This window comes from Silene latifolia, unplaced genomic scaffold (genome assembly GCF_048544455.1).
Source record: "Silene latifolia isolate original U9 population unplaced genomic scaffold, ASM4854445v1 chrun_scaffold_16, whole genome shotgun sequence".
Lineage (NCBI taxonomy): Eukaryota > Viridiplantae > Streptophyta > Magnoliopsida > Caryophyllales > Caryophyllaceae > Silene > Silene latifolia.
Window position 1 is genome coordinate 8,754,595 of NW_027413123.1, and position 8,029 is coordinate 8,762,623.

The 8,029-nt window shown below is 41.7% G+C and overlaps 1 non-coding gene across 1 annotated transcript; it reads right to left on the minus strand.

The window, feature by feature from the left end:
- Window positions 1–4,727: 4,727 nt before the first annotated feature.
- Window positions 4,728–4,834, minus strand: LOC141637330 (small nucleolar RNA R71). The gene has a single exon (XR_012541716.1). It is a non-coding gene; the product is annotated as a small nucleolar RNA R71 (small nucleolar RNA).
- Between the last annotated feature and the right edge of the window lie 3,195 nt (window positions 4,835–8,029).

Here is an 8,029-nt window from a genome sequence, read left to right on the forward strand (position 1 = left end):
ACAGAGAACGAGACCAAGATCGACTCAACAAGACGGGGTGACCGTGTGTGGTCCCTCGGTGCTGACTCGATTTATGACGTGACGGTGTTTGACCGAACCTTTGACACGGGTCCAACATGACGACGTGATGCCACTGGACGGGTCTCGTGGCGAGACGACTCATAAGTAAAGACCCATAAGTACGTTTGCTTTGACTTGATAGACACGAGGCGGAATTGGAATGGTGGACTGAAATTTTCGAAAATAGAAATTTTTAAAAAGATTCATTTGTCGCTTTAGTGGGCGGCTTCCGAAGATAGAAATCTCCGCAAGTCGATCAGTTGAAAAGGGTTGTCTTAAGTTTATTTGCAAAAGACGGTTTGAGTTTGAGTCGGTTCGGGAAACGGCGTGTTGCTTCCCAAGACGGTTTTGAAATTCAAAATTGCATGTTTTGAAAATCGAGTTTGAAATGTCTGAAGAGGTCTCAGGGATGGTGTATGGTCCTCGGGATCCCGAAAGTGTCTCGAGAAAAGGGTGTGTGCTTTTCTCGGGTTTTGAAAGAGCCACTATCGGCGCGAAACGGGTTAAAATCCGTGTCTAGACGCGGCGATTATAACGGCGTAAAAAGGTGATTTTGAAATGGTTGTACAAAACCGGGTTTGAAAATCGTCATCACGACGGCCTAGAAAGGCGTGTTGAAATGGTTATACAAAACCGGGTTTGAAAATCGTCATTATGACGGCCTAGAAAGGCGTGTTGAAATGGTTATACAAAGCCGGGTTTGAAAATCGTCATTACGACGGCCTAGAAAGGCGTGTTGAAATGGTTTATACAAAAACGGGTTTTAAAATCATCATTACGACGGCCTAGAAAGGCGTGCATCGGTCGGCGAAAGACCGAGGTTTGAAATAGCCATTATAACGGCGCAAAAAGGTGTTTTGAAAGTTTGCAAAATGACACGGAAGGACTTATGATCAAGTAGCACATAAGCACTCACAGTTTCATTATATTATGCATCATGCTGACACGGGTTTTGGCTTAAAAGGGTGGGTTACACACCAAGCAATCAAACCCCGATTTGCGAGAGGGATACCAATCCAAACAAAATGTGTAAGGAGGGTGCCCTAGCCTCGTGCTCGAAAGTGATGAAAGCTCTTTGACGAAACAGAAATGTGTAACGTCAATGGTATGCTTGACTCAATCGGGATTCGAACCGCGGGGATGAGAAAACTCACGCCGACGAGACGAGCCAATTGGTCGATAAAGGTTAGGTTGTGGGCCCGGACAAGGAACCCGACCGTGACCGTAATATCAATTAATGCATTCCAACCAAGACCTCGTTCGAGTCTCACCATCTAGGGATCACAAAGACGTAAGTGTCCTAGTTATCCCCAGCGGAGTCGCCAATCTGTGGACGTGGGCCCACCTGCGTATGCCCAGCCGATCTGTGGACAACGGCATCGGTCTTTTTGAAAGCCACGCTCGGCGGCGTAAAGGTGCTTTCGACCGATCGTTTTAGATCCGTCGGTTTCGTCTCGGTAAGGGTCTCGAAACGATTAGAGATGTTCGGAGTCGCCACCAAGCATTTGTGGGATGCCTGGAACCCGTTCGAATTCCACTTTATACCTCGGTCAAATCGAAGCACAAAGCAGCGTTTTGACAAAGGTACTAAAGATAAGGAAATCGTCCCTCTTTAGCATCCTATCTCTAGAATGACTCTCGTACGCCCTGGATAAGGTCGTCCACTATCCAAAGTTTCTGAGTAAGAGGTGAAGGTACGTATTGGGAAGCCCTTTAATCAGACACCCAATCCCGCCCGCGTTTAGCGGCCTCTACTGATCGATCTTGGTTGGTTGAATGCAAAAGTTGATAAAACGGTTTAAATGCATGAACGCGCATCCAATGATTTAAACCTAACATGCGAGCTTTCTAAGTCGGTTGATTTAATCCAAGTATCAAGTATAAGATGTCGAGTTGGATTAATGATTGATTTGCATGCAAGATGGAAATTAAACATCCATTTACCGTATGCATGTTTTGCAAATGTAAAGAAATGAAATAAAAGGTTTTAAAATACCTCTTAAATGTCATTAACCAAATATTATCACCGAAACACGGATTTAACCGTCATGGTATGAAGAACCAAGGGTGAAGAATGCTTTATGGTTAAAACATGTAAAATGAAACAAAAGGGTTTCGAAAATACTTGAAATGGTAAAAACCGATTACAAATATGAAAAATGGATTAAGGGAAATGACGAGAACAAACACGGTTGATCTCTGGTCTGAGCACCCCATTTAGGCGCGAGCCTGTTGGCGACCTAAGGGGCTTCTGCCTCAGACCAAAAATCAGTTTTGGCTCATTTATTCCATGTTTTGGTTCATGTTATGCATGCTTTAGCATGTTAAAGTCATGAAACAAATGAAAACACAATAAAAGAGGATTTTTACACCCTCATACTTACATGTTTGGTTGTGGCGAGTGACCGACGTAAGTGTAACAACTTGTTTGATGGGAAAAAACTCGGTTTAAAACCGTTTTGGTAAGTAAACTGTTTTAAATGTTTAGTGATGGTGTAGTGGTCAAAGTGGTCGGACAAGTAGTTTAATGCACGATGACGGTACCAAACAATGTGTAAGGCTCGTGTTTACGATCGGTAGGTCGTAAACACGCGTCGGATTGTGACTTTAGAAGTCGAGTCGAGAATTTTAAGGGAGAAAAGAGGGGGCGGACACTCGCGTAAGTCTCAAATGGGTGGCATTTGAGGGGTATTTATAGGAAAATGAGTGGTTGTGTGAGTTTTGAGCGACGTGGCCACCTGGGCTGGTCAAAGAGGCGCGAGCCAAATCGCGGCACTTCCAGTTGTGTTGTCACTATCACAACAAACGCAATCATGATTTGTTCTATCCTAGGTTTTGTAGTCACATGTTTGGTACTTAACCATTCATGAATCCGGGAAAACGTAGTATAGAAGGCTTGAAGATATTTTGTTTTTGTGGTTGACTCGGTTTGACTCGTTTTTGGAGTCGGGATTTGAATTCTCGAGTCGGTTTTTGGTCCGGTGTCGGTTTTGACTCTAGTTAGTGTCATCGCGACCCCGTCGTTGTGCATTAAACACTCCAGGTATTTTTGAAATGTTTTGAAATGTTTTGTTTTCGAAATCGTTTTAAGTTTTCCGACGTAAAGTTGTACACAAACTGTCGATCAAACGCTGCGATCCCAAAACATGTTGTAGTCCGATAATCATCGGGTGTTTGTTGGAGTCTCCGCAGATACTGGGTATCTACACTTGTATTCTTCATTTATTCATCCTCGCTAAATTCCATCGCTATATTTTACAATTTTGATACGATTAAGCGCTTGACTAAATTGACAACATTGTAAGGGTTATTTGTTTACGCTTGTAGCTAATAACTTTTTTTTTTTGGTGTAATGTGAGTATTATATATCATAAAAATTAAGAAATTAAGAGCTACAATAGGTTGAGGGATCGAGTCCCCTTACAAACAAACAAACTAATTCACTCCCCTAAAGGTGCAGGGATCGAATCCCGTCTACAATGTTACCACACTTCAATTTGATTCTTCTTTTTATATCTTCCTCTATCCGTTCTGCTACCCTTTCAGGCCTCATCAGACATTCATTCACTCGTGCGTTGTTCCTTTGATGCCATATAGAGAATGTAAACGCATTAAATAAAGCAGCCTTCACCTTCCATTGGATAGTATCTCTTTTGGTTGCTATCAAATTTGCCATTGTAGCTAATAACTAATATTATGTGGAATTAGAAGTCGACAACTTCAGAGCAAAGTATTCAATAATGAAATAGATTAGAAGAGTCAATTATCAATTCATAACTAGTTGGTGAAAATTACTTGGTCCAAGAATTATTCTCATCATTTGTTTACATTTTCAATTACTTATATTGCTTTTACATTTTCATTGCCTTAGATTATTACTCTAGTAGACTTGAATCAATCAACATTCAAAACCCCCCATTTGGTTACTTAACTTTGCACACATTTAATCAACATAAACACCTTCCTCTTGGGATCGACCCCTACTTACACTTGCTACTAGTTTGAGTTTGTAGTGGATAAAAATACTAATTTGGAGACTCACAACAAGTCTAGCCAAATTTTGGCGCCGTTGCCGGGGAAAGGCTATTGTTTGTTTATTTTGTGCAATTGTTTATTTATTTCTCAATTTTATTTTAAGTGTTTGGTTTATGCCGAACACCCATTCTACTAACAAGAAATTGTTGGATTTTGATCCAGAATTGGAGAGAACTCTTTTTTGTGTTAGAAGAGAGATAAGGCGAAAACTTCAATTTGACAATCAAGACAAGAAGGAGGAGAAAGAAAACATCAAAATGGCAAGAGAAACCCGAACCTTGAGAGAGCTCACCGCTCCCGATCTCACTCAACAACCTTTATGCATCACTTTTCCGGCCTTGGCGAAAGGCACCACATTTGAATTGAAGTCGGGTTTGATCCACTTACTACCCGCATTCCATGGGTTAAATGGTGAGGACCCAAATAAGCATTTATCGGAATTTCATGTGGTATGCACTAGCATGAAACCAAATGGCGTCACCGAAGAGCAAATCAAGTTGAGAGCATTCCCGTTCTCACTCAAGGACACCGCTCGTGATTGGTTGTACTACCTTCCACCGGGTAGTATCACCACTTGGGCTCTAATGAAGAAGGCGTTCCTTGAAAAGTATTTCCCCGCCTCCAAATCTTCCCATCTTAAGAAGGAGATATCAAATGTGGAACAAAAGGATGATGAAACACTCTATGACTATTGGGAGCGTTTCAAGAAGTTATGTGCAAGTTGCCCATACCATGGGTATAGTGACCAAGATCTCATCCTCTATTTTGTTGGAGGATTATCGCCGGAAGATGCGCGGATGGTACATGGTGCTAGTGATGGAGGCATCATCAACAAAAATCCAGATGAAGCTAATGAATTGTTGAGTGAGCTTGCCGAAAGCACACGTCAATTTAGTGTGAGATCCAAAACAAGAAGTGTGAGCATGGCTAGTTCTAACCCTTCCTTGGAAAGCAAGGTTGAAGATTTAACTTCCTTATTGAGGGATATGATCATGGGGAACAAGCAACAAGTGCACGCTTGTGGTATTTGTTCATCTAATGGGCATGTCACCGATCAATGCCCACAAATGCAAGAGGAGACCGAGGAGGTGAATGCCGCGGGTGCTTTTGGTCAACCCCAAAAGAGGTTTGAACCTTACTATAATCCTATGAGAAGAGACCATCCCGGTTTCCAATATGGGAATCCAAAAGGCGGCTTACAACCGCCAAGCCAACAAAATCAAGGCTCGTCATTTGGTCAACAAGGTCCATCTCAAAATTTTGGACAACAATTTGGTCAATCAAAACCAAGGTTCATTCCAAGACCACAAGGTCCAAATTCATTCTCTTCTCAAGGTCAAACTTCCACTCCATCCATGTCTACGGAGGACATGATTCGAGCTCTTACTTCTAATGTGGCTACTATACAAGCTAATCAAGTGCAATTTCAACAAGAGACAAAGGCTAGCATTCAAAACTTGGAAAATCAATTTGGGCAAATGTCTAGTGCTCTTGGGAGACTTGAAGCTAGGGATTCCGGAAAATTACCTTCCTAAACCATTCCTAATCCCAAGCCTAATGCAAGTGCCATAACTTTGAGGAGTGGGAAGGAGTTGCAAGGGTCAAAAGCAAAGATTAGTGAGATCATTGAGCAAGAGGAGGAGGAGTTGGTCTTTGAGCCTAATATCGCCCCACCATTGGTTCAAAAGGAGGAAGTAACACCGGTTGTCACACCTACTTATGTGGATGCTCCACCATTTCCCGAGGCTCTCAAGAGGAAAAGCCGCCCTACACAAGACAAAGATGTCTATGAGACCTTTCACAAATGTGAGGTAAACATCCCTTTATTAGACTTATTGAAAAGTGTGCCTAGGTATGCTAAGTTTCTTAAAGAGTTGTGTACCATTAAAAGGAATCAAAAATTGAAGGGTGTCCAAAAAGTTAAAGTTAATGAACATGTGTCGGCCTTGTTTCAACATAAGCTACCACCTAAGTGTAGTGATCCGGGTATGTTTACCGTACCTTGCACCTTAGGAGACACCACTATTCCCAATGCTATGCTTGACTTAGGTGCTTCAATTAATGTACTCCCTTATTCCTTGTACAAGTCTTTGAAATTGGGACCATTGGTTAAAACGGGGGTGGTAATTCAATTGGCCGACCGTTCAAATGCTTATCCTAAGGGGGTGGTTGAGGATGTACTTGTGATGGTGGATAAATTAATATTTCCCGCTGATTTTTATGTACTTGAAATGGAACATGATTCACAAGCGGCTCCTATACTTTTAGGTAGGCCATTTTTTAGAACCGCAAGTACTAAAATTGATGTGTCTAATGGTTCTCTCACTATGGAGGCCGATGGTCAAGTGATTAAGTTTAATATCTATGATTCCATGAAGTATCCTCGTGATGACCATTCTTGTTTCATGATTGATGTTTTGGAGCCTTTAGTGCAGGATGTGTTCAATGTAGATGGAGGAGATGAATTGCTTGTAGCTATTGATAATAGTTTATCTTGTGATAATTTGGATTTCTCTCTATCTCATAATTTGAAGGAAGTTGTGGCTTTCTTAGCCAAGATTGAAACTTATTCCATTATACCTTCATTTTCTAAACCACTAACACTAACGTTGCCTCGTGAGAAATTGTTACCTTCAGTTTTGCAGGCACCCGTGGTAGAGTTGAAACCATTACCCGACCATTTGAAGTATGTTTTTCTAGGTGATGGAGAAACTTTACCGGTGATCATTTCTGGCAAGCTCACCAAGGAGCAAGAGGTAAAGTTGGTGGAGGTTCTTAAAGAGAATAAGCTTGCAATTGGGTGGACTATTGCCGACATTAAGGGTAATAGTCCAACCACTTGTATGCATCGCATATTCTTGGAAGAAGATGCCAAGCCGGTGAGACAACCACAAAGGAGATTGAACCCACCTATGATGGAGGTGGTGAAGAAAGAGATTCTTAAGCTTTTGCAAGTAGGTATGATCTACCCAATATCCGATAGCAAGTGGGTGAGCCCTACACAAGTGGTGCCTAAGAAGAGTGGAGTGACGGTTGTAGAAAATCAACATGGAGAGTTGGTTCCCACCCGAGTGCAAAATGGGTGGCGTGTTTGTATTGACTACCGTAGACTCAATGCGGTGACAAGGAAGGACCACTTTCCCCTACCGTTCATTGATCAAATGCTTAAGAGGCTTGCCGGTAAGCCTTATTATTGCTTTTTAGATGGTTATTCGGGTTATTTTCAAATTGCTATTGCGCCCGAGGATCAAGAAAAGACCACATTTACTTGCCCATTTGGCACCTTTGCGTATCGACGGATGCCATTTGGGTTATGTAATGCTCCCGCAACTTTTCAAAGATGCATGGTTAGTATTTTCTGAATATGTTGAGAATTTTATTGAAGTTTTCATGGATGATTTTACCGTGCATGGCGATTCCTTTGATAGTTGTTTATCCCATTTATCTCTTGTGCTTAAGAGATGCATTGACACTAACCTTGTCTTAAATTCTGAAAAATGCCATTTTATGGTGGAGCAAGGTATTGTTCTTGGGCATGTGGTTTCATCTAAAGGTATTGAGGTTGATAAAGCGAAAATTGATACTATTCAATCCCTTCCTTATCCTACTAATGTTTGTGAAGTTCGCTCTTTCCTTGGTCATGCAGGTTTCTATAGAAGATTTATCAAAGACTTTTCAAAGGTAGCTTCACCATTGTGCAAATTATTGCAGAAGGAGGTGGAATTTGAGTTTGATTTAGCTTGCAAGGAGGCATTTGACAAGTTAAAAGAGAAGTTGACATCGGCCCCAATCATACAAGCTCCAAATTGGCCTCTTCCATTTGAGCTTATGTGTGATGCTAGTGATTACGCGATTGGTGCCGTCTTGGGTCAACGAGTTGGGAGAGTACCTCATGTGATCTACTATGCCTCTATGACTCTCGATGAGGCCCAAA